The 24,555-nt window shown below is 33.3% G+C and overlaps 1 protein-coding gene and 1 pseudogene across 39 annotated transcripts in view; one reads left to right on the top strand and one right to left on the bottom strand.

Annotated features, from left to right (window-relative positions):
* The window catches only part of PTPRD (protein tyrosine phosphatase receptor type D), a 1,934,582-nt gene that overhangs the window by 612,606 nt on the left and 1,297,421 nt on the right, over positions 1 to 24,555 (top strand). The gene's annotated exons all lie outside the window — the stretch shown is intronic.
* Positions 21,689 to 21,807, bottom strand: LOC118600916 (annotated as a pseudogene).

Genomic DNA, 24,555 nt, shown 5'->3' with positions numbered 1-24,555 from the left:
AGAAGTGGGGAAGTGGAAATTACTCCTAGTTGGAGACAGGGAAAATAGTAATTATACAACCATCACTGGCTAGAGAAACAAGTGGATAGTAGAGAGTCTGATGTTAAAATAGCTGACCATCAAATACTGGCTGTGTTGGTGAATCTAAGACGAGTGAGTGTCCCAAAGTAACTGCTTTTGTTTGTTTTTTCATTAAACGTTCACATATTTCCATTATTAGCCAATATAAAAATATCTAATTCTTATTTTTTTAAATATTGAATTAAAATGTTGAAAAATGTTCAACTTCACTGATGAGAATTTTGCTGAGCATTTTTATGCTTTAATTAGAACTATCTTTCATTGCAGGGTCTCCAAATGTCACTGTAGTAAATAATTTTAGACTGCACAAAGGTTCTAGTGAAAGGAAGGATTGTTTTTCACTTAACTATTTCAAGTGCATAGTAATCTCTTTTTAAAAAGGCCTACCAGAAGATCTATTTGGGGCAGAGAAAAATTAAAGTGAGCAGCAAAGTTCAAATCAGTATCAATCTAAGGAACTTTGTAGACTTAATAGATCAACAGAAATACATGCTTGGATGACTTTAATAGTCTTGGCACTAAATAGCATCAGCCTAAAAAGATCTACCATATTTACAACAACAAAAAAATAATCACTGTACCACTTTATATAACACTGCTTATCACACACGAGCATACACATGTGTGCACGTACACAGAGTACTGAAGAGATTCTTTTTTTAGGGGCCTTGAAACCAAGGTATAGTGTAAGTGGGACTCAAACTTGGCAGAATAAATAGGTAAATATTGTAAAAAAGATCATACACACACGCACGCACACACGTATGTTAATTTCCATTTGAATATACACTCTAGTACTGTTTAGAATTCTCAGTAGAAATGGCGAAATAAATATGATTTTTGAAATTCTAAAATGTAAACCAATTAACATCCTAGGAATCCATAACATTTTTTTTTTTCACTTAAATACTAGCAATTAGCCCTATAGTCATCTTTTAAGCACCCTAGGGGTGAAAAAAAAAAATCAAGTATTTTCTTTCTTTAAGTCTAAAATATACAGACCACTTCAAGCTTCCAATATAATTTTCTTATCAATATCTACCCAATTGTCAATGATTATTCTTCATCTCCAGGCTGTCTGACGCAAGATAAACTGAAGAATCAAGCTCTTCTTCAATGTTAGCCTGATCAGAGCAAACCAAGAGGCAAGAGATTTTCTGTCTCTTCAAGCTTCTTATCTCCTGAGATTATCTTATCAGAGATATTTTATCTCTTCATCTGAAAACCTGATATTTTCACTTGGGTGACAAATCAATTCAGTCACTGCATTTCTGGTTTGATAGATGTGAGTAAACAATTGGCTGCAATGACAGAATACTGTAATTTTTGCAGCATTAAATATATTAACCTTAATTTTTGTCCTTTAATCCACAGAATTTACTTGCCCTTTGTGAATTAAAAAAACAATAACTTCCTCTATTTCAAATTGAATGATATTAATAGTATAGGTTTGTTTTTCAGTAGGGGAAGGAGGTTGCCCCCTAGGGCACACAAATATCCAGAGACATTTTTCCTTGTCACAATAGTGGATAGAGGCCAGAGATGTTGCTAAACAACCTATAATGCACAACATAGTATCATCTGTTCTAATTAATAGTACCCAGGTTGAGAAACTCTGGTATAAATAAAAGACACATAAAAAAGACAAATACTGCTAACCTAAGTTCCTCCAATCTTTCATCCTCTGTCCCTAGGGAGGATGGAGTCAAAGGCAAAATCATACATGTACATTTAGAGAAAAAAAAAATGTTATAGTCACCATGGAACTATAAAAGAACATAGAAAATGCTGAATGGAAAAGTTTGGGATGGGTAAAATAATACATTTTGAGGGGAGATAGAGCAATAAATCTTTTAATATTTTAATTCACTCATTCATTCTAAATCACAGAATAGGCTCCAGAGTGATGGTGGGTAGTAGGGTGGGGTGAACACAACTATAAATGAGCTAGGCACAATATCTACCATTGGTTGATTATGGATGGAGGGAAAGATAAAGAGAAAAGGAAAACAAATGCTTTTTTCTCTCATTGTTGTTCTAGTTGTAGAAATGCTAATAATACATGTGATAAAAAATCATGCAGATGGAAAAGAGTAAAGGCAAGAGAAATCTAACAATTAGAGAAATCGACTGTGTTGTATTTGATTGATTACATGAAATGTAATTTTATTCTTCTGACAGTGCCATTTGAAAATAAGGAAGCAAGCCAAGAAAAGTTCTATAATTTATCCAGAGATGTAGCCAGGATTTGGTTTGACAGACCTTGGTCTCAAAGGTCTACACTTTTTCTCCAATCTCAAACATATCAAGTCTCTTATATTCAGGTTATTTCTCTGCAATTACACCTCATCTCATTTACCTGGCTAATGCCTATTTATTCTTTGGTGACTGTCTTTCCTCTAAGCTTTCTCTGCCAGTCTGAATAAAGTACTTCTGTGTGCTCCCTGTGCTTCCACAACCATGACTCACATCTCAGTGTATTGCAGTAGCCTTCTAGAATGTAAGCTCCCTGGCTTCCTTATTCACTGAACTCTCAGTAATTACCATAGTACAAAGCATATAATATATGCTCCTTTGTGATTAAATGAATGGCTTTATATATGAAATCTTCCTAGCTATTTTGAAGAATATATAAACATATTTCAAAAAAATACAAATACAAAAAAATATGGCTCATAAAGCCATTGCTTTTCTCTAGCTGAGTATTCTTCTAGATATACCACATTGGACAGGGTCTTTTATGTTATCTAGCCACCAATGAGATGGCTTGAATTCTGGAGAGTATAAGATAGAAATGGTAGAAAAGGCAGCCATGCATTCCTTTGAAAGGTCTTGCTTTTAATCCAGACCTGTTTTCCTATCTTGGTGATCTAGAATGTACCCAATCGAACACTCAATAACTCTTTATTTTCTACTTTAAACCAGAGAGCAGAAAAATATTCTGATTCCTCCTTTCCTTCTGGCTTTGGTTGATTGTGGAGGGACTTATTTACTTTGACCATATGAAAAGTCATGAGTAGGAAAGAAAATCTCACCCCGGTACAGTGGTTTCAAAATATTGTCTAAGTGTTCCTGATTTCGTCATTCATCCATAGCTCAAATCAAAGTTTCTCTTTCAAGCTCAGGTGAATGAAAAGGACTCGAACTCTTTGCCTTAAATATCCCTTTATCGTCCTCACCATGACATTAATCTGTGGAAGAGCAGAGTGTATTTAGAAAGCTAATATTTATTTTTCCCAAGAAATTTGCCCTTAGAAATGTAAAATTACCTGAATTACCTATCACTTGGAAAATGTGTAACCAAGTAATATTTTGACTACATCCAAAATATTAGCATGATAAATTTCAAATGATAGGATGTCTCTCTGGTGCCTAGTACTATGCTTGAATTCTGTATAATTTTCTCTGTTCTCTAAGAGTAGGATACAGCCTACACAAGTAGCTTGAGAAATGTAACTTTATTTTTTATTAAATTTATTGGACCTAAATTTCTCCCCAAGGGAGTTACTCCCAACAAATAATTCATACATAAAAACTATTTTTTTGGTATTTTAAAATTAGCATATTTAAGGATGTCTTTGACATGATACAAATGAGCAAAAACCTATCATTTGTTTTTTAGACACAAATGAATGACTTAAAGCCATCTCGAATAGATGGTGTGTCATTTATTTTGAATTTTTTGACTTGAGTAGGTTTGTGCCACCACTGTAACAACATAGTTTTATGTTATGATATCTCATGATTCTAATATAGAGTTTGTGTAAAGCAAATTTGAAAAAGAACTCCCAAATGGCAAATATATATGAAAAGAAGATATCGTAAAGGGCAAATGTTTTCTGGAAATAGTGCCACTGTGCTAATTCTCATTTAATGAGCCTTAGGAAATGCAATGATCTCATATTTGCCTTACTGTTAACACTGCAGAGGAGGTGGTTTAACAAGTGTTTTCACATCATGTGTGCTTTGTTAGATGCTAAAACAATTTTTTAAGTCCATAATTAAAATAGAATGGTAGGTGCCCTGGGGAGACATTCACAGTTCTGTTTAAATATAAGTGAAATTTCACAGATGTTAGCCAAAATTTCTAAATGTATGCTTGTTTCTGAAGTCCTACTTAAAAAGAGAGTTTTAAAGTATTTTCCCAAGATGTTTTCGGTTATTGTTTCATTTAATAGTTTTCTTCATTAGAAAGAAAAACATTCATTCATTTTAATACAGCAAGAACAATTCAATAATGTAAGACACTGTTTTCTAAATTTTTATAGCAAAGGTGAATTCTAAAACCTCTTCAACCCACCTTTGGACCGGAGGTGTCCGTAATTGTATTAATCATAATACTTGGTTCAAACACATTCATTATTGGGTAATGAACAGCCAATATTCCTCCCTCTTTCCCTTCCTTTCTTTCCTCCTTCCCTAATAATGAAATGAGCAAATGCACCATTGCAAAACATAGCCAGTATATCCAGATTATCCTGCATTTAATCACCTGTCCCCCTTATCCTATCCCTGCTTCTATCCACTAGAGAAGATCATTATCTTGAATGCCATATACATAACTTTTTATTTCTTATTCTTCATATTAGTAAATACATAAAGTTTATTTTATATAAATATTTTAAAAGTGATGATATGGGAAATATCCCACAGCTCCTTATGTTATATGCAGTAGGCTTTTTTTTTTTTTTTAAGATTTTTACTAAAATATATCTAATTTTTAAAAATTTTTTAGGTGAGGCAACCTTTGGTTGACCTCACAGATTACAAGAACTTTGTCAGTTTATAATCCTTTATTTTTTATTTATTATTATTATTTTTTACGCCTATAACACCTGGTCTTCCTAGGTGGTCTCCCATCCTAGTACTTACCAGGTCTGATCCTGCTTAGCAGCCAAGATCAGACAGGATAGGGCTTGTTCAGCGTAGCATGTCCATAGACACTAAAATATATCTAACATACAATATTATATTAGTTTCAAGTATACACTGTAGTTATTCAACATTTATAAACCTAAAGAAGTGGTCACCACAATATGTCCAGCAACCATCTGATATCATACAATGGTGTTATAATATAATGACTATATTCCCTATACTGTACATTACATTCTCACGACTTATTTGTTTTATATACCTGGAAATTTGAAAAATTTGAACCTCTTATTCTCCTTCATCTTTTTCCCCATTTTGACATTCAATATTATTCAATATTATATTAGTTGCTGGTGTACAGCATAGTGTTTAGACACTTCTACAGTTTATGAAGTGATCCCCCCTGGCAAGTCTAATACCCACTTGGCACTATACATAATTATGACCATATTATTGACTATATTTCCTATGCTTTACATTCTCATGACTATTACATAACTACCAATTTGTACTTTTTAATCCTTTTGCCTTTTTCACACTGCCCCCCAAGTCCTATCACATCTGGCAACCATCAACTTATTCCCTGCATCTGGGAGTATTTGTTTTTTATTTTTTTCTTTAGATTCCACATATACATGAAATTATATAACATTTGTTTTTCCCTGTCTGACTTATTTCACTTAGCATAATACCCTCTAGGTCCATCCATGTTGTTGCAAATAGTAAGATTTCATTTTTTATGGCCGAGTAATATTCCATTGTGTGTATATATCATAACTTCTTTATCCAGTTGTCTGGTAATGAGCATTTAGGTTGCTTCCATATTACGATTATAGTAAATAATGCTGCAATGAACATAGGAATACATATATCTTTTCAAACTAGTGTTTTGGTTTTCTTTGGATGGATACCCAGAAGTGTAATTACTGAGTCATTACTGCACAAATTTAAAATCCCACCAATAGTGCATGAGGGTTCTCTTTTCTCCACATCCTTGCGAGCATTTATTGTTTGTTGATTTATTGATGATGGCCATTCTGACAGGTGTGAGGTGACATCTTGTGGTTTTAATTTGCATTTCTCTGATGATTAGTAAAGTTGAGTATCTTTTCATATATCTACTGGCTATCTGTATGTCCTCATTGGCAAAATATCTATTCACACCCTCTGCCCATTTTTAATTGGATTGTGTTTTTTTGGTCTTGCTTCCTAGGAACAAATCCTCCTTAGTCATGGTGTATGATATTTCTAATATCTTGGTGAATTTGGTTTGCTAATATTATTTATGTATGTTTTATTTATTTGTTTTTGTAATGTCTTTGTCTGACTTTGGAGTCAGGGGAATGGTGGCCTCATAAAATGAAGTTGGGAGCCTTTTATACTCATATTTTTTTGAAAAAGTTTGAGAAGGTTAGGTGTTAAGGTGTTAATTCCTCTTTGAATGTTTGGTAAAATTCACTTGTGAAGTTATCTGGTCTAGGACTTTTGTTTGTGGGGAGTTTTGCATCTATGCCTTCTCCTATCAGTCTGGAGGTAGGACTTTCATTCATCTTTTGAATATATACCCAGAAGTAGGATTACTGAATAATGTGGCAGTTCAATTTTTATTTATTTATTTAGGAACCTCCAATCATTGGTGATATTGAGCACTTTTTCATGTACTTTTAGGTCATTTGTATGTTTTTAGAAAAATGTCTATTCAGTTCCTCTTCCCCTTTGTTAATGGGGTATATTTTCTTTTGTTTTGCTATTGAGTTATATGAGTTTATATATTTTGATTATTAACCCTGATCAGATATATGATTAGCAAATATTTTCTTACATTCTGTAGATTGTCTTTTCATTTTGTTGATGGTTTCCTTTGCTGTACAGAAGCTTTTTAGATTGATGTAGTCCCATTTGTTTATTTTCCTTTTGCCACCTTTGCCTTTGGTATCAAATTTAAAAAATCATCGCCAAAACCCTTGTCAAGAAGCATTTCCCCTGTGTTTTCTTCTAGGAGTTTTGTGGGTTCAGGTCTTATGCTTAAAAGTTTAATCCATTTTGAGTTGATTTTTGTGCATAGTGTGAGATTCTTTTGTATACGCTGTCAGAAAGCAAAACATATTTGCAAGTTTATTTCTTAAACAAGAGGGAAAAAATTTGAGGAGATGGGATGATGTCAATTAGATTCTTCATCTTTCCTTGCAAATTCAATAAATTTGGCTTAAATTCAGCCCTTCTTTCACTATCTCCATAGACTTGGTGCAAGAGGTGCTCACATTTCACTTCTGATAGTGATTGCTGTTTCTACTTGTTTTGCGTTTTATCTATTGTAATCATTCCTTTTTTATCGCCCAAATTTATTCCATATTGATATTTTATAAAACATCACTCACATAATGTGTTTGCCTGTGTATAGGAGAATTTTAGTAATAATTTGGAGGTTATGACTAGGGATTAGAAAAACCAAAGTGTAAGTAATTTTAAAATAAATAATGAATAACTTTCCAAAAAGAGCTTCAATCATCCTCCCTCAGTATAAAATGTTCAACTGATTCTCTCTTCTGTATTGTCCCCAATCTCCTCCCTTATTTTCAATTTTCTCATTCACACAGCCCACTGTTAGTTTCATTTGATAGTTCCTGTTTGTTTATTATGCATAATAATTTATCTCTCTTTTTGTGTTACACTTGTTTATCCAGACACTTCCTAAATATTTCATAAGGCCAAGGTTCTTTAAGAGGTCTTTTTCCTATGAAGAAAAGTTGTATTCCCTGAAAAATCTATACCTCACTTATGTTTTCTTTTTTTCTCCTTTTATGTATAATAACATGTAATTACTTCTTCAATACATGTTATTTTAGGGACTATTAAACCTATTAAAATAATTTAGTATGTTCAAACTTGGTTTTGTTCTCATAACTCTATTTCCCCATAGGCTTATAAGTTCTGCTTTTGCAAATTATTTTAGTATGGGAATACTCAGAAATATGAGCCTAAGGTTGAAGAGAGAATATTGTGGTTTAAAAGAATTAAGAATGATTGTTTATTCACCTACTTTTTTGTATTTACATAATCTGTTTTTAAAACAGCAAAGCTGTTCTAATTTGCTTATATGTTTTTAGGTTCTTAGATAACCTCAGGCCTGACATTAATGGAGATGTAGAATGCAGGAGACGAGCAGTCTTTCCATTAACTTAAATTATGTGTTCTCCTCCTTAGAATCCATAGTAAATTACCCAGAGAGTCCTTGTTACTTCATTTCTTATTAACGTCCCTTATATTTAAAAAAAAAAAAAAAAGTGTGATCCAGGTGTTAGGTACAGCTTATGACTTTCTGGATAATTACTTTTTTTGTAAGTGGATATGAAATATATTGACCATGGCTTTAAGGATTATTTTATTGCTTAATTATTCTTTTGATAAAACAGAAAGGAGAGCTGCAGATAAGCCACCCAACACTAATGTCTCTGCCATGAAAAGGAAACTGGAGCGTTTCTTTACTTGACAGGTTAGAACAGTTTATCTTTCCATATTAAATAGTTGTGAATGCTCCCAACACATCTATGACAAACCTTTTTTTTTTTTTTGATGATATTTATTTTGTCTGATCTTCCTTTACTATGATAGGAGATTTAGTGAGATGCATTTGTTAGTGAACTCAATAAAACAGTTTCTTGAGTTTTAGTATCAGAGAAGTGAACATTAAACTTAATAAATTTGAGCAAATAAAGTTTATAGGCAAGTGAGAAGAGAGAGAGATAGAGGGAAGGAGAGGAGAGGAGAGGAGAAGGGAGGAGAGAGACATGTACATGGGAACATAAAGAAAAAGCATGCTCCCTGCAGACTTTTTGTGACAAGATTATATAGACTATCAAAAAGTAAGAAGGTGTTCAGGAATGAGGATGTGGTTCCTGATCCTAGTTGTCATCCTCATTGGTTTCAAGATGATCACAAGATTTTATTTTTCCATCATTAATGGTCCCTGCCTAGGTCCTGTAAAACAGTCTTATGCAAAATCATCAGTTGCCCTTTGTATTTTAAATGACCAGCCCTGAACTACAGACTTGAGATATTATTGATTTCTTCCTCAGAGACTGTGAGTATTGAGTTGAACATTAACTGGCATGTCAGCAAGGCCCGAAGGGGTCAGACCACAGTTAAAAATGAAGTCTTGAAAGTCTCCTTATTAGATGAGATGGAATCTCCCTTCTTTTAGTAATTTTATACTAGCTCACACTCACTTCGTAGAATGATCTTGGATTTTTTTTTTAACTAGTGAATTCAACTGTAAGTAAGTGTACAAACTCACTGTTTCATGTTTTATTATTAAATGAGTAAAATAATACTGATCTTCTATATCTCTATAAAAAATTCTGAGATGTTCTAAATTAAAATTACAGCATCCTGAGGGTGAGATAAAAAGAACAATTATCCTGTTAATATCTGTGGACAGCTCTAACAAAAGACTGTGTACATTTCTTTATAACTGTTGGGATTTAGGATTAATTTTCAGGTGACTATTTCTGTGATTATGCAAGAGAAGAGCCAAGCTCCATAGAACCCCAAGGAGCCTCCGCTTATTTGCACATGAATTGCACATGAATTTCCCAGTCTAAGGCTCACAGCTAATCCACAGGGACCTACACTTCTTCCTGGTTGACTGCTGCCCCTATTCCAGAACTAGCCCTGTTTCACATTCTCTCATCCTCTTTGTCTATAGCTAATGTAAATCCTTTCAAAACAGGGCTTACACTTGATATATAGAAACACTTGCAAAACTCTGTGACTAGTGTTACTGTTGGGGCAATTCGAACTTCCGTGTCACCACAGTGGTGGAGGGGAAGTACGTAGATAATGGTACAGAAGTGTAATTAGCATTTTTCCTTGGTTCTTCCTCATTAACACAGTGCAGAATCACAGGCCAGCGAGATTTAGAAAAGATTTATTAAAAATATATTTTAGAAAGACAAGCACCCTCCAAGGAAGTACATGATTTTAGTGACAAGAGCTATAACAACCACCCAGAAGTAGGAATCTCAAAGTTATATCTCACTGTGATGGGTGGCTCCAAAGGCATTCTTAGGTGATTGGCAGGTGAGGTCACTTTGACTGATACTTGGCTGCTATATAACACTTTGCCTAGTGCCCATGCACTTACCCAGAATTCTACTACCATTAGGGTGTTCTTTGGGTGTGGTTTCCAGGCTCGGCTCCTATTCTTTTGTCCCCCTGTTGCTCATGTCTGCCTAGCTACCGAACACTGTGAGGACAGATACGTTGTCTTTCCTACTTGACCATGCTGCCAGTGGTTTAGACTCCATGACTCAAGACAGGTCTTTTTCTTTTTTCCTTTTTCTTTTAAATTTGCTAGCTAAGGCCTAATTAACTTTTTCTTTTAAGACTTGTAGCCATGGAAGTTAAAATTTTTGTTTAACAATTGGTTGTGAACCGTTTGTTAAATTCAGTTATTTGACAAATGTTTATTAAGTTTATACTTACAGGCACTTTACTTGGAGATATAATTGAATTTAGGCCGTGTTCTACATAATTGATAAATATTGCTACTTTCAGTACCTCTGTGTCCCCTGTCTCTGCTTGAAGCTTTTCATTTTGGAACATACTCTCCCCCCCTCTCAAAACCATGAGAAGCTATTGCAATAATGATATCTAACATATACTGGGTACTTTTTCTGTAACAGGTACGTTCTTTAAATGTACCTGTCTCAAGTAATCCTGCAATCTTATAAAGCTATACTATCTCTGTTTTATTGTTGAGGAAAATGAAGAACAGCAGGGGCAAATCACTTGACCAAGGTCACACAGCAAGTAAGCATTGGAATAAAAATTTAATTTGCAGGTTGGCTGCCTTCAGAGCCTACACACTTAATCATTATGCTAAGGTAGACATTTTATTCGTGGGAGCATGGTGACTGCCAGCTCTCATGGGTAAGGACAAGATGAAACTGATGACTGCTTATGCTAGGCACAATAATAAAGAGGAGCAATCTTGACTGCAACACTCAACAGCCTATGGGGCCACTGTAAAGTCGGAGGATAATTGCATGTACTCATGAGTTTCTGGTGAAGGTTAAATGAGGTAATATATGCAGTTTGTCATTCATTGTCTAGAAACTGTAAATTGCTAGAAAATATCAGCTTTTATTATGATTGTTTTGGGATATTTAGACCCATGCATTCCTATTATTAAAAAGACTTAAAGATTAAGTCATTTGCATCTGTAACCATTTAGACAGGAAATTATTTATATGAAATGTTCTAAAACTATAAAATGTAATTTCATATTTTTTATTTTCCCTTGGACCCATGGAATCAAATTAATGCATTTCTTAACCTTTTAACTTGTAAAATTTTAATATTCAACTTGTTTATTGTTTTCCAATTTTATTTTTCTCCCCAACTCTCTTCTATGATAATCTTCACAATGAAAGAGAGCAAAGTTTTGCCTCCTCAGAATGTATTTTTTGGAATATTGATTTTAAGTTGTTTACTAAGAAATAAAATACTCAGAAAGAACCTTTGGCTCTCCTGTTTCCTGCTTAAGAGATTAAGATGGAAAGGCCTGCTCCAGGAAAGGAATCTTAGCATATACACCTTAGCATTAGATAGGAAGGTTCTAAGCAGGGGCTTGTTAATTGGATCCCTTACTGTGTCTCTTTGTTTCTGGGTTGCCTAGCAGGAATTTGACTTGCCCTGTATGTTCCATCTTTTCTTGCTACTTTTAAATGGCCTGTTTTCCCCTTCTGAAATCCCATCACTACCCCATTCCTCCTTTGTCCATAATGGCATATAAAAACCAAACTGCTCAATGTCTTTTGGGGTCTTATTATGGCACCTCCAAATATGCATTCATATGATCAACTTTGGACCTTTTCCCCTGTTAATCTGTCTCCGTTAATTTTATTAGCCCAGCTAGAAGAACTTAGAAGGTGGAAGAAAAATAATTTTCTTGTAGCTCCTACACACTATAGAAAAATTCATAGAATAGTATAATGATACACGTATAACTTTCACCCAGACTCACCAGTTGTTAACATTTTTCAAACTTTGAATTCTTTCTCACTTCTCTCTTTCTCCATGTGTATGTATACGTGTGTATAAGTATATAAAAAATTTTTGCTTAGTTATTAAGCTGTAGAGTTAAGTAAACTTCACCAAATCTTTCAGCAGCATCTCTTAAGAACAAGGACTTTCTTGTATGTGACCTTAATAACGTCATCATATCCAAGAAATTTAATATCAGTGAAATATAAATAATGTTATCTAATATGCAATTTCTATTCAAGTTTCTGTAATTATCCCTACAGTAATTTATCTTTAATTTTTAATTTGAGTGAAATACATTATGATCAAAGTATGCTGCTATACAATCTCAACTTTTTGAAAATATTAAAGTTTATGAGAAACTTCATAATGTATTATAAACTTTCTCTGGATATATTGAAATAACCTATATTCAAGTCACAACATTTTCTATACATACAGTGAATGAAGATTGTACATTATCTTAGTTGATTTCACTATGTTCTCTCTCTCTTTTTTTTTTTTTTGTCTACCAGATCTATCCAGATTTTAACAAAGGATGATATATTCAAATCTACCATTTTAATTATTTTCATATAATGATGGTTTATTGAATTTTTAAAATATTTTTATTTGGAAGTTTGTAAACATACCCAGAATTAAAAAACATAATATAATAAATCTCCAAGTATACATTTACCTATCTTTAATGAAGATTAACATTTTATCAGTCTTATACACCTTTTCTTCCAATTATTTTCTTGAGTAGCATTTCAAAGAAAATCTCAGCTATCACATAATTGTATCTTGTAGATATAAATGTCTCACAGATAAGATATACATATGTATATACATACATACACATATGTACATAGCAAAATATCCAGCTAAAAAAATCAACAATTGTTTAATGTCATCTAATATCTAGTCTCTAATTGTATTCCTGATTGTCTACATGAATGCATTTTTCTAGTTGATATTTTCAACTCATGATCCAAACAATGTCTACACATTGCATAAGTGTCTTTTAAATTTTTTTCCATGTATTTACTTGTTTAACATTATTTTTGTCATTTAGTTGTAGAGTGTCCCTGATTCTGTATTTGTTTGCTGACTTTCTCTTGATGTTGAAACCCTTCCTCTTCACCCATATTTCCTCTTTACTGATGACTATGTCTAGAGGTTTGGTTAGATTCAGGTCTTCATCTTATTTGTCCAAAAATATTTCACCGATGGGACTGCGTACTTGTTATTGCATCGCATCAGGAGACATATCACATCTGGTGATTCTACTTTCAAAGACACTATGATTGATTAGTATGTTCAAGTTGTGTCCATCTGAACCATTCTTAATAAAGTTTCCTATCAGCTTTTTACCTAATAATTTCAGAATTCATTAATCATCCTTGTCCAGTCCCTAATTATTTCATTAGGGGTTGCAAAATGGTGATTTTCAAAATGTAGCATCTCTTCATTTGTCAGCGTGACTTCTGTGAAGACCTCTTTTGTCATTGTCTTGTTCAGAATAAGGCAGGAAAAATGCTTGATTCACTCTGTTTATCAATTTACAGATATATATCTTTATATATAAATAATATTAAATATTAATTATTATGGCCACCTGTTTGGTATACCAAACTGGAAAACTTGGATTTATTCTTGACTCTTGCCTTCTAACCTATCATTAGATACCCTAGAATCACTCTCAAACAGTTATTAATCCAACATTCCGTCATTCCTCCCTTCATTCATTCTGCCTTTCTCTTGGTCTGTGCACCATTAATCTGGTTTAGGCTTTTGTAGTGGCTGCCTATCTTATCTCTTCTATGAACTGTGTGAGTTTTTAAAGGGAAGAAACTGCCTAATTTATCTTTAAAACCCCCCAAATTTAGCAGCATTGTATGCACTCAAATATTTGAGTTAAGGCATTCCAAAATGTTTTGGTTTAATGAATAAAAACTGAAAATCATTTTATAAAAATCTACTAAATATATATATTTTTTCTATTACCACCTGTTCTTAAGTCTCATATCAGCAAAGAAATAATTCCCACTGAAAAATTTACAAATTATTTTATGGAGTAATGTTAGAAGAAAATCAGGTAAATTTTAATGTCCTAAATATACAGATATATTTTTGTTTTTAACTGAAATATAATTGAAAAGTCACCAGAACACCTACGATATTACATATCCGGAAAGTCTTATATAGTGACATTTAAGAAAGAATATACTTTCTTTAAAAATGCAAAACACATTTCAGTTAAGTATTAGAGCTGGTATCTGTGGAACCAACTTAGTTTCAGTGGGAGCTGCTTTGCATTTCTCTTCAAACAGGACATGTGCAGCAAAATATGTGCAGAAAACTTGGGGAACTCAGCTCAATGCACCATGACAAATATTTCCAAATACGAATGATTACACCTTTGGGCGAGGATTTCTCTTTACTGATTTTTCAATCAGAAGGAGTATTGAGCCTCAATTTCTGCAGCACTTTTTATCTCAGAGAATTCAAACAGGCACGACAAGGCAGAGTGCAGGTTTTTGAGAAACCTCTTAGGTTTAGGGAAGTGCTTTTTTCACTTCATATCTAGAAGAACTGGCTACACCAACCAAGCAGATGTGGGTAGGTTGGCATTATGTGAAAGTTAGAGGTATCCCCATGTTTCATAGACAGAGATGGCTTTTTGCAATAACCTAATTTATCTTGCCCTCCTTTGAGAGAATATAATAAAACTTTTGTTGAAATGGACATATCAATTTATTTTATCTAAATATGTCTTTGCTTTTAGAAATGGCAGAGAATTAACTTTTTTCCTCACAGTGGTACTCAGTAGGAGCAGGTTTGTCAAGGGATTCCTTTGTACACAGCTATTGGGATTAAACTGATTAGAAAATACTTTTGAGGAAAGCAATCTTGTAGGAAAAGTTTACAATGATATGTAGCATTTGGCTTGTAATATTATCCTTAAGAACCTACTCTTAAGCAAGAATTATTGAATTTGATTTAAAAAATATGGACAAAGATGGATGATTTGGCCTTCATCACAGAACTCTTAAAACTCTTGAAATTTCCTGACTGATGAGAGTTATAAGGGTGATAAAAGTGTGTCTTGTTGTTTTAATGAGGTGACTTTTGAACCATACCAAGGATGGTAGCTGGTTCTAGGAGAACCAGACAGATGATTAAAGAATTGAAACTTTCAGTCTTCTGGGAGCGTAGAAGGTCTGGAGGTTGAATCAGTTACCAGTGGTCAATGATTTATAATCAGCCATGCCTGTGGAATGAAGCCTTTGTAAAAACTCAAAAGCACTGGCTTCAGAGAGTATCCAGGTTGGTGAACACACGGAGATGCTGGGAGAATGGTGTGCCTGGAGAGGGCCTGCAAACTCACCACTTTTCCCTATTCCTTGTCCTATGCGTCTATTTCATATGGCTGTGCCTGAGTTATATCCTTTTAAGATAAACCAGTAATCTAGGGGGCTTTCATGAGTTTTGTGAGCAGTTCTAGCAAATAAATCCAATTCAAGGAGTTAGTCTGGTTTTTAGCCATTTATTCAGAAGTACGAGTAACAACCTGGATTTATGATTGGCAACTGATACCCAAGGTTGCAGTTTTAGGAACCTCAATCTATAGCTGGTCTGTTAAAAGCACAGGTTATGATGTAGCCCTGCCATTGACATCTGAAGTATGTGTGGAGTAGGGAGCAGACTTGTGAGACCAAGCCTTTACCTGTGGGATCTGACACTATCTACAGATCCGTAATGTCAGAATTAAGTTGAATTGTAGGACACCCAGCTGTTGTCTGAAAGTTGCTTGGTGGTATGGGTAAATTCTCCCTCACCCCCACATCGAAATTGATTCTCAGAACACCTAAGCAATTTATAATCATGAAAAAATAACTGTAAACAACCAAAAGGTTCCCAGCATGGCAAATTCTTTAACCAGAGCATATGAGCATATGTAACTATGGTAGTCAAAATAAATCATCTAAATATGATCTGTGGATGTATACAAATTATGAAAATTCTAACTCTGGTTCTTCCAGATTATTATAAATTTAGTCTTTGTAAGTAATTGTATATATAAATTCCTTTACTCCATTTTACTAGAGTTTTTCTATATAACTTTAACATCTTATCATTTTTAAAAAAATATGATGATGATGTTATTATACACAAAATATCATATATTAGTACAGATGCTCCTCCATTTTCAATGGGATTATGTCTACTAAAACTATCATAAATTGAAAATATCAGAGGTCGAAAATGTATTTAATACACCTAACCTACCAAACGTTATAGCTTAGCCTAGCCTATCTTAAATACAGAACACTTACATTAGCCTACAGTTGAGCAAACTTACCTAACACATCGAATACAGTGCAGAGCATTTGTTGTTTACCTTCATGATCACATGGCTGACTGGGAACTGTGGCTCACTACCACCACCCAGCACCACAAGAGAGTATTGCACTATGTATCTCTAGCCTGGGAAAAGATCAAAATTCAAAATTTAAAATATGATTTCTAATGAACGTGTACTGCTTTTACACCACTGCAAAGTCAAAAAAATCGTAATTCGAAGCATCGTCAGTCAGGGACCGTCTACAATTAAAAAACCATTTCAACATTCTTTCCATGAATTGTAAGAATAAGAAATTACTATGTCAAGCCTAATTAGTCTCATACGAGAGACTCATTGGAATGAGTCTTACTGGGGAAATATAAAATTTATTTCTCCCAATGCACTCACGTGATTGGAATGGTAGGTAGAATTTCTTAGCATAATTCCATTCTCTCTCTTTCCCTCTCCTCTCTTTTATCACCTTCCCCCAATTACATATATTTGCAATTTTGTAATTTAAAAGTGGTCATAACATAACATAATTCATTATGTATAGTACCATAGACTAGCAAAACAACAACTGAGGTTCCGTTTACCATTGAAGGAATATGATAAATATTTTTCAAATTATTGTCTGATTATAAAAAATAAAATCTTTCCACTACAGTGTCTATTTTGCAACAGTTATTTCTTGATAATCCATTATGCAATTTTAGTTTTATTTCCTTGCTACTGTATTTTTCTTGAAGAAATGCCAATTTTCAGATTCATATTACAAGTACACCAATTTTGTGAGGTTTGTTAAAGAAAACTGCAACAAAACTAACAACTCTATTTTCTGCTATGATGGTAAAAGCCAGAAAGAAAGCTTTGACTGAGGGCTATCACTGGCAAGTGAGGCCATTTTGGTACGGATGAACAATTTACTAGAATTGCTAGTGGTACTAGAGAAGCTTCACAAATATATTTCCAAAATAGAATAGTCAAAGCGACATCAATTTATTTTGCCTCGTGTTTTAATTTATGCCTTTGTCTGTTTTCCTTCAGGGTGCGAAATGGGAATGTATTTTTCATAGTCTTAAACTTCTATTCTTGCAACCTAGGCATAAGAAAGATAAGAGAAAGTAGCAGCATGAGGGTACTGAGGGGAAATAGCAACCACCAGAGAGATTGGTAAAATATACTTAATATCTCTATAGTCTTGTAAACATGTATGAACAATAAATAAGAAACCGCAAAAAACTATTGTGTCTGTCCTTAATCCAAATAAGGCAAATATGCCCACTTGCATAAAATTAAATACTTGTCCAGAAAGAAATAAACTTCCTTGAACTTGGCTCAAGCTCTTCTTCAAAAACAATTTCTTGATAATGATGTTTTTCATAGCTGGTTTTGTAATCCTTTTTCTGCATCTGTTTTGCTTTTAGTGACTCTGCAGTAGAATAATAATAACAGCACTCTTCAAATGCAGATCTTGTGACATGCCATATGCTATATGATTCTTAGAATGAGAAAATAGTTTTGCGTTACCAATTATTTGCTTTTTTTCTGATGGATATCGTTTATGGACATGTGAATATTAGTTTATGCAGGATATCTACACTACTGAGGAGTTATTTTTAAACTATTTGGGAAAATCAAATTTTATTTTAAGTGTATCAGAGAGTTCGTTATTATTAGAAACCTTGTGAGAAACACTTCTTTAAAGTGAAATATTCTAATTTATTTTCTAAGTTGTGATTTTCTATACTGTTATCTAAAATTAGGTGCAAATGTACTGGATGGAACTTTGAAGTACATGAAGAAACAGAGGCTTGTTCAAAGGAGAAAGCCAACTGGCTTTCTCCCAAATGGCCTTGTATTACCTTGGCGATGCTACCATATTCCAGAATCTGACCTTGAAACTGCAGGTGCAGAAATACAAATTTGTCATCACTATAAGACTAGATCTCAGGAGCATTACCTATGTTCACAGAACTTTTGTAGTAAATCAGAATACCAACTCATTTATAGCTATTGAGCAATACTGCTTACATATGAACTAGAATAGTTATACAAACATGACAAAACCAATCTTTCCTCAAAAGTGGAGGGTGCTCTTTGGGAATCCAGTCATTATCATGAGGTTATTTTGGTGTGACTGGTTTCAAAATAAGGAGGTTAAATAAGGGATATTGTATAACATTTGTTATTTACTTTTCTGCCCTTCGCTATCCTCAAACCTCAGAGACATTGCTATTTTATCAACTGGTCCATTTGTCTCTGACTCAGCTTTAGAATTCTCAACACAGTTGTCCAGAAAGCCACCTCGGTTGATTGACGTTGGCACAAGATTTGACACCTGTTCTTGGGCAAATGTTTTTGCTCTGTGTCTCAGTTTCTTTATCTATGAAACTAATGTGTTGACTAATTTTTTTCTCCTTTTCTGCTTGACAAATAATTGATGATTTGAGCAAATCACTTCACTGTGATTGACTTTAATTTCTGCATTGTTAAAATGAGGCTATGCTATTAAAAAAAAACTTTTAGTTATATAATTCTTAATTTTGCCTGAAACTGTATAATCCAGAGCTTTTGTCTACCTATATTAAAGATTAAAAAACTGAGACACAAGACAATTACTAGTCACTGCTGTGTGAGCTGTTGAGTAGTCTGTGCACAAATATTGGTTTGGTGGAAGAGTGGCCATAATGAATTATGATGTCTATTCTGAAAGTGAATGTGTGAATGTGGACTGTTCTTGATCTAATGATTAATTACTACACCAAGTATTTGTTTACTAGAACAGTCATTATCTGTCAAGTCCAAGAGCAGAAAAAACTGAAGGAAATTTGAAGTCAAATGTACTATTTTTTGTAGAAATGTTAGTCTCTCTAAAATCAGGCATATTTTCATTATGCTGTCTAAAAACAGACTAAGCATAACTGTTTTTGTGTTATCAGGTTTATTGTCCATATGTGTCTACTAGTGGTAAATATCTTTTAGTTATAGAGCCTCCAGAACATTATGAAATAATCCACATTTTAATAATGAAAAAGATGTCTCATTACCGAAACGTGAGTTTTTTTGTTTTTGTTTTTTTTTAAATTTAGGGCCTGTGGTTTTTTATTCACTAAAACAATTGCACAGACTGTAGATCACAGTTCCCTGAGTGTCTGGTTAAGAGGAAAAATATAAAGGCCTGATAGGTATTAAGGAGTAAATCTGTTGACATAGATAATGGTTCAGAGTAGAGTGAGAACACATTTTTTTTTTTATTTTTATTCACTTAAAATTCTTGATTTCCATTTGAATTTTTTTTCATTTACTTTAAGGGGAGTATTTATCAGTCATATTTATTTAAAAGATATTAACATTCTCTTCCTTCACCTAGACTTTCACTCTTGCATAAGACAGGTACTATATGTGATTAGAATAAATACCACCATATTAACTTATTAATAAGTGTCTGTATGGCTCATGAAGGGTGTTTGCCCTGAAATAGAACTTTCAGACATCTCCGCTCTAAAGGCAGCCAACTTCTGTCTACTGCCTGACTGAGCCACAATTTACATTTTGTATAATATAAGCAGAAAGCAATTTTAATTTAATATATAAATGTAAAACTTCAGCTTCTGCTTGCTGTAATATGGACTCCATGATTTTATTTATTTATTTTTTTATCAGCAAAGCCTGCATCCTGTGAGCTTCTGTGATGAAAATCCACTGTGTGCGGGGAGTGACTCTATTAGGCGATGGGAGAGGATGAAAATGGTTTGAGATAAATAAAAAAAGCAATTACCTAGGCCTGGGAAAGAGATACTGCACATTTATTCAGCAGGCATTTAACTTACTCAGGGCTTCATTCCAATGAACTGTTGTTCCCTTTTCTATCTCCCTAATATATGCCAAGTCAAATGGGAAGAAACGGAATGATGTTTCACACCCTAGCAATAAGGAGTCAAAAGTCAGAGGACTTCAGAAAGTTGCCATCAGGGGAAAGACAAAGTCATGGAGATGTCCCTCGTTCTATTTCTAGTTTTGGACACTGAGGGCAAAATATTTGAAATTGTGGCATAATAAATTGCAATAGCTACTAGGCAGATAGATTGGAGCTAAATACAATTTCCACAAAGTTGATGATTAGCATGCTTATAATATAAAGGCCGCAACAAAAGCTCCAACTTCCAAAGCTTGTATGTTGAGGGTTAAAAAGGAAGAAGGAGAATATATGAGTTCTTTAACAATTACCACCATTTTTGTTCCTCATTTTTCCATGGCCCAATTCATGTTTTATTCTAATTTGTTTCCCTGAACGTCTCTTTTCTTACACACTTCAGCCCTAGATCACTACTTTATTTTCTATAGCTCACTGATCAATAGAACTCTCTAGTCCTATTGAGCAATGCCATTTTCCATAGGGGTATCCATTCAAAAGGGAATGGAGAATATGGAGTTGGTCAAATGACAGAGTGAAGCTTTGCTGAGAAATGTATTCCTACAACACAGGGTTCATCAGAAATTGAGACAGCCTAACAGATTCTGTAATCATTTTCCCAAGAGTTTCAAATATAAACCTCTTTTTTTTTTCTCTAAAATTTCCTCTTATAATTAATTTCCTCTATGACTGCTGACTATTGTCACTAATTCCACTTTAATCTCTTTAGAATCCTCTCTTGTACAGCTTTAATTTCTCTTGCCATCCATCCCACTAATCTCGGTGAATAAAGATTACACTCCTTTGACTTGTATATACTGGATGTATTTCTAGGTGTTACTGTACCTATAAGGAAGATTTTATCTCCTAGTACTTCAAGTAGTATATCCTGTGGGCAATTCTAGCTTCTTCGTTTCTCATGACCAGTCATGATGTGTCAAAGTAGAGAGAAGCTTGCTATTTTGGAAAGATTTCCTTGCCTTTATTTTACTGAGCATTGCTATGGGAATTAACTGAACGTAAATAAGAATTTATTGACTAATACAGTGTTTTGTAAAAATGAAAGTCATAGTTTCCCTAACTTCCTGTGTTTGTTTTTTAACAGCTTTTCTGTAATATTGCATTATAATTGCTCTAATGTTAATGATCAAACTTTGTATAGCCTTTGCTTCTGTAAAGAAGGGCCGCTTTGATGTACCTCAAAGCCATCATTGCAGAAATGATGGCAGTATTATGGTCAGGACCACTCAATTTTTGAATCAATTAAATGCCTGTAAAGGAATTATTATCAATGGAGAAATCTGGCAAATATTATACTATTATTAGGTTTTATTGTTGTTGTTGTTGTTGTTGTTGTTTTAGGTAAGGCAACCCTTAGTTGACCTCATAGATTGCAAGGACCTGGTCAGCTTACAATCCCTTATTTTTTTTATTTTTTATGCCCACATTATCTGATCTTCCTAGGTGGTCTTCCATCCAAGTACTAACCAGGCCCGATTCTGCTTAGCTTCCGAGATCAGATGGGATCAGGCTTGTTCAGGGTAGCATGGCTGTAGATTAGATTTTTTTTTTTTTCATTTTGTTTGATGTATGGCTATTTTAGAATCCAAAAGAGGAAATATATCTTTTTTCTTCTATTAATTTTAAAGGTATGGAAAAAAGTGCCCTAAGACCCTCAATTTGATAATATAACTGTTAGAAGAAAATAAAGTTGATAGCACTGGTAGCTTCTGGGAGTTACTGTATATGATCTCTAAATGTGCCAAAAGGTGTAATAACACACAAGAACTCTTGATGTTTGGCTTCGTCTGTCAAAATGGACAATAGGTCAGATATTCTGTTTTTTCTGTTTTTGCTTCTGAGTGGGTCTTGATTTTGAAGAAACCCTGAAATTAAAAGGGATTTTTGAAACTAAATTATAAGTCACATAACCTATTTTTTAATTAGAAAACTTATCAAAAAAAAGTAAAATTATGGTGGACATATTATCTCTAAAAAAATAAAAAAGTAGGAAAAAAAGAAAATACACAGAATTTATTTATGATAGCTAAACTTGTAAGTACCAATGGGATGCTTTAGAGAAAAGGTTAGATATTTTATATTTTATTTCTTAGGAATCTTGGAAGATTCTATCTTAAAAAACATTTTAAGATTTACTAGAATAAAAATTTTCAAACTGTTATTCAAATGTTCAAAAACTTTCCAAGGCCTTTCTCCTTGAGCCCAGAACTATAAGTTCTGATTTGAAAAATACTACTTAATTTTAATAATCAGACAAGCTTTACATTGGTTCTTTATGATATGACTGGGGATTAGTTAACGTGCATTTTATGGGCATAATTAATTACATCACTTTAAAGCTGAATAATGAATTAAAGTGATGCATCAAATAGTAAATTAAAAGTTACCTTGGTTATAAATAGCAAGATAGAGTTATATCATATTTTATGAATACTGAAGTGCCTAAGCCACTACCAATAAGAACTTTAGACACTGTAGAGAGTCAGAAGACTATAGCCTGTGTGCCAAATTGGGTCTACCATCTGTTTCGATATGGCCCCAGAGCTTAGAATGGTTTTGCATTTTTAAATGGTTGAAAAGAAATAACAACAAGAATATTTTATGACACATGAATATCAAATGAAATTCAAATTTTAATGTTCATAAATAAAATTGCATTGGAACACAGCCATGCTCATTCATTTCTTTGTTGTCTATGGCTCCTTTTGTGCTATAACAACAGAGTTGAGGAGTTGCAGTATAGCCTGTCTGCATCCTAAGTAAAATCCTAAGCTATTTACTACCTGACCCCTATCAGAAAATTTGCCAACCTCTGCTGTGGACACAGGAGGTTTCTCTATATCAAAGGCTGCATCAAGATTATATGTGACTTGAGTAATTTGTGGTATGCCCATGCATCACATATAATTAGGCCATGTAAAGTGACATACTTAATGCTATAATGGTGATGCCAATTTAGTGTGCTTGCTTCTGGGCCCTAAAATCTTATCTGCAGGACTTCATTAGATATTTATCTGATTTACTTAGGCGGGATTCATGCATTACCTGTGCAATTAGGAAAATCACTAAACTTCTTTAAAGGTTTTATCATATATGAATAATAGGAAAATAACATTTACCTCATAATATTATCATTAAGAATAAAAAGAAGAATAAATAAAATTTTGTCTCTGTGTCATGCCTGGTCAATAATAAATGCTTGAAAACTTGGTAATTATTATTCATTATAGACAACACTAAACACATAGGAAGAATCTTTAACTTATAAATTTATGAAGACAACAAAAGGATTAAATGATGAAATCCGTATGAAGGAATAATCACATCTAGTTTTTATGTAATTACCTTAAGTATATTTGTTCATAACCTGTACATACAGTAGATTTCTGACTTTAACTTTTAATTTCTTTTAGAATCTGTTACAAAAGGAAAAAAATATTCCGTTTGGTCTCAATTTTCTGTTTTCTCATTATTTAATAAATCTTCCTGCAGCTTTCATTTATCCTAGTTCTATATTTTTTTATGCATGTGTGGTTTCCTCATTGATGAGAATCACTACCAAAAATTCTCATTCAGTGTCTTGGCTACAGCATTTCAAAATTTCAATTTTAGATATACAAACCTCATCAACTCTTTTCTAAGGAAGATTCTTCTGTTTTTATCTGTAAATTTATTCATGCAGGAGTGTTTGGTTGTTTTGTTTTCCTTTTTTAATAATTCAATTCACTTGTCCTTAGAGTTTTTGGTCTTTCTGAGAATTTCCAAATGCATCCATTTTCCCTCATTGTATATTTCTGTTCAATGTTCTGTGAATGAGAAGAGTTATATACTCTATTCCATTAATCAGTAACAGAAATTTCAGATTGAATCTGACATTTAAGAACTCTGTAGAACTTAATTTGCCAACTCATTAGCATTTTAACTGAATATAAGTAACTTATGGATTTTTTAATTTAATTATTGAATGACAATGGTGTAGCAAACATTGACAGTGAAGATTCCTGACTTTTGTTATGACAATGATTTTTCAATAATCAACATAAATATATATACACAGATATACACACAGACGTATACATACATATGTACATACATGCCCATTAAAATTATAAAATATATATGTCAACAGATTCTACAGAAGCACCTGCCCTAAATTTACCTTTACCTCTTGTATAAAGAATCTAATTAAATCTTATTAAATAACACCATAAAGTTATTGCTTGAAGAACATGAATCTTTAGGCTTTGCAGTACTTGCTGTAACTTCAGTTGAATCAAAAAAGGGA

The sequence above is a fragment of the Rousettus aegyptiacus genome, unplaced genomic scaffold (assembly GCF_014176215.1).
Source record: "Rousettus aegyptiacus isolate mRouAeg1 unplaced genomic scaffold, mRouAeg1.p scaffold_m13_p_3, whole genome shotgun sequence".
Classification (NCBI taxonomy): Eukaryota; Metazoa; Chordata; class Mammalia; order Chiroptera; family Pteropodidae; genus Rousettus; species Rousettus aegyptiacus.
Note: the sequence above shows the minus strand (reverse complement) of the source record. Positions and strands in the feature narration are given on the sequence as shown.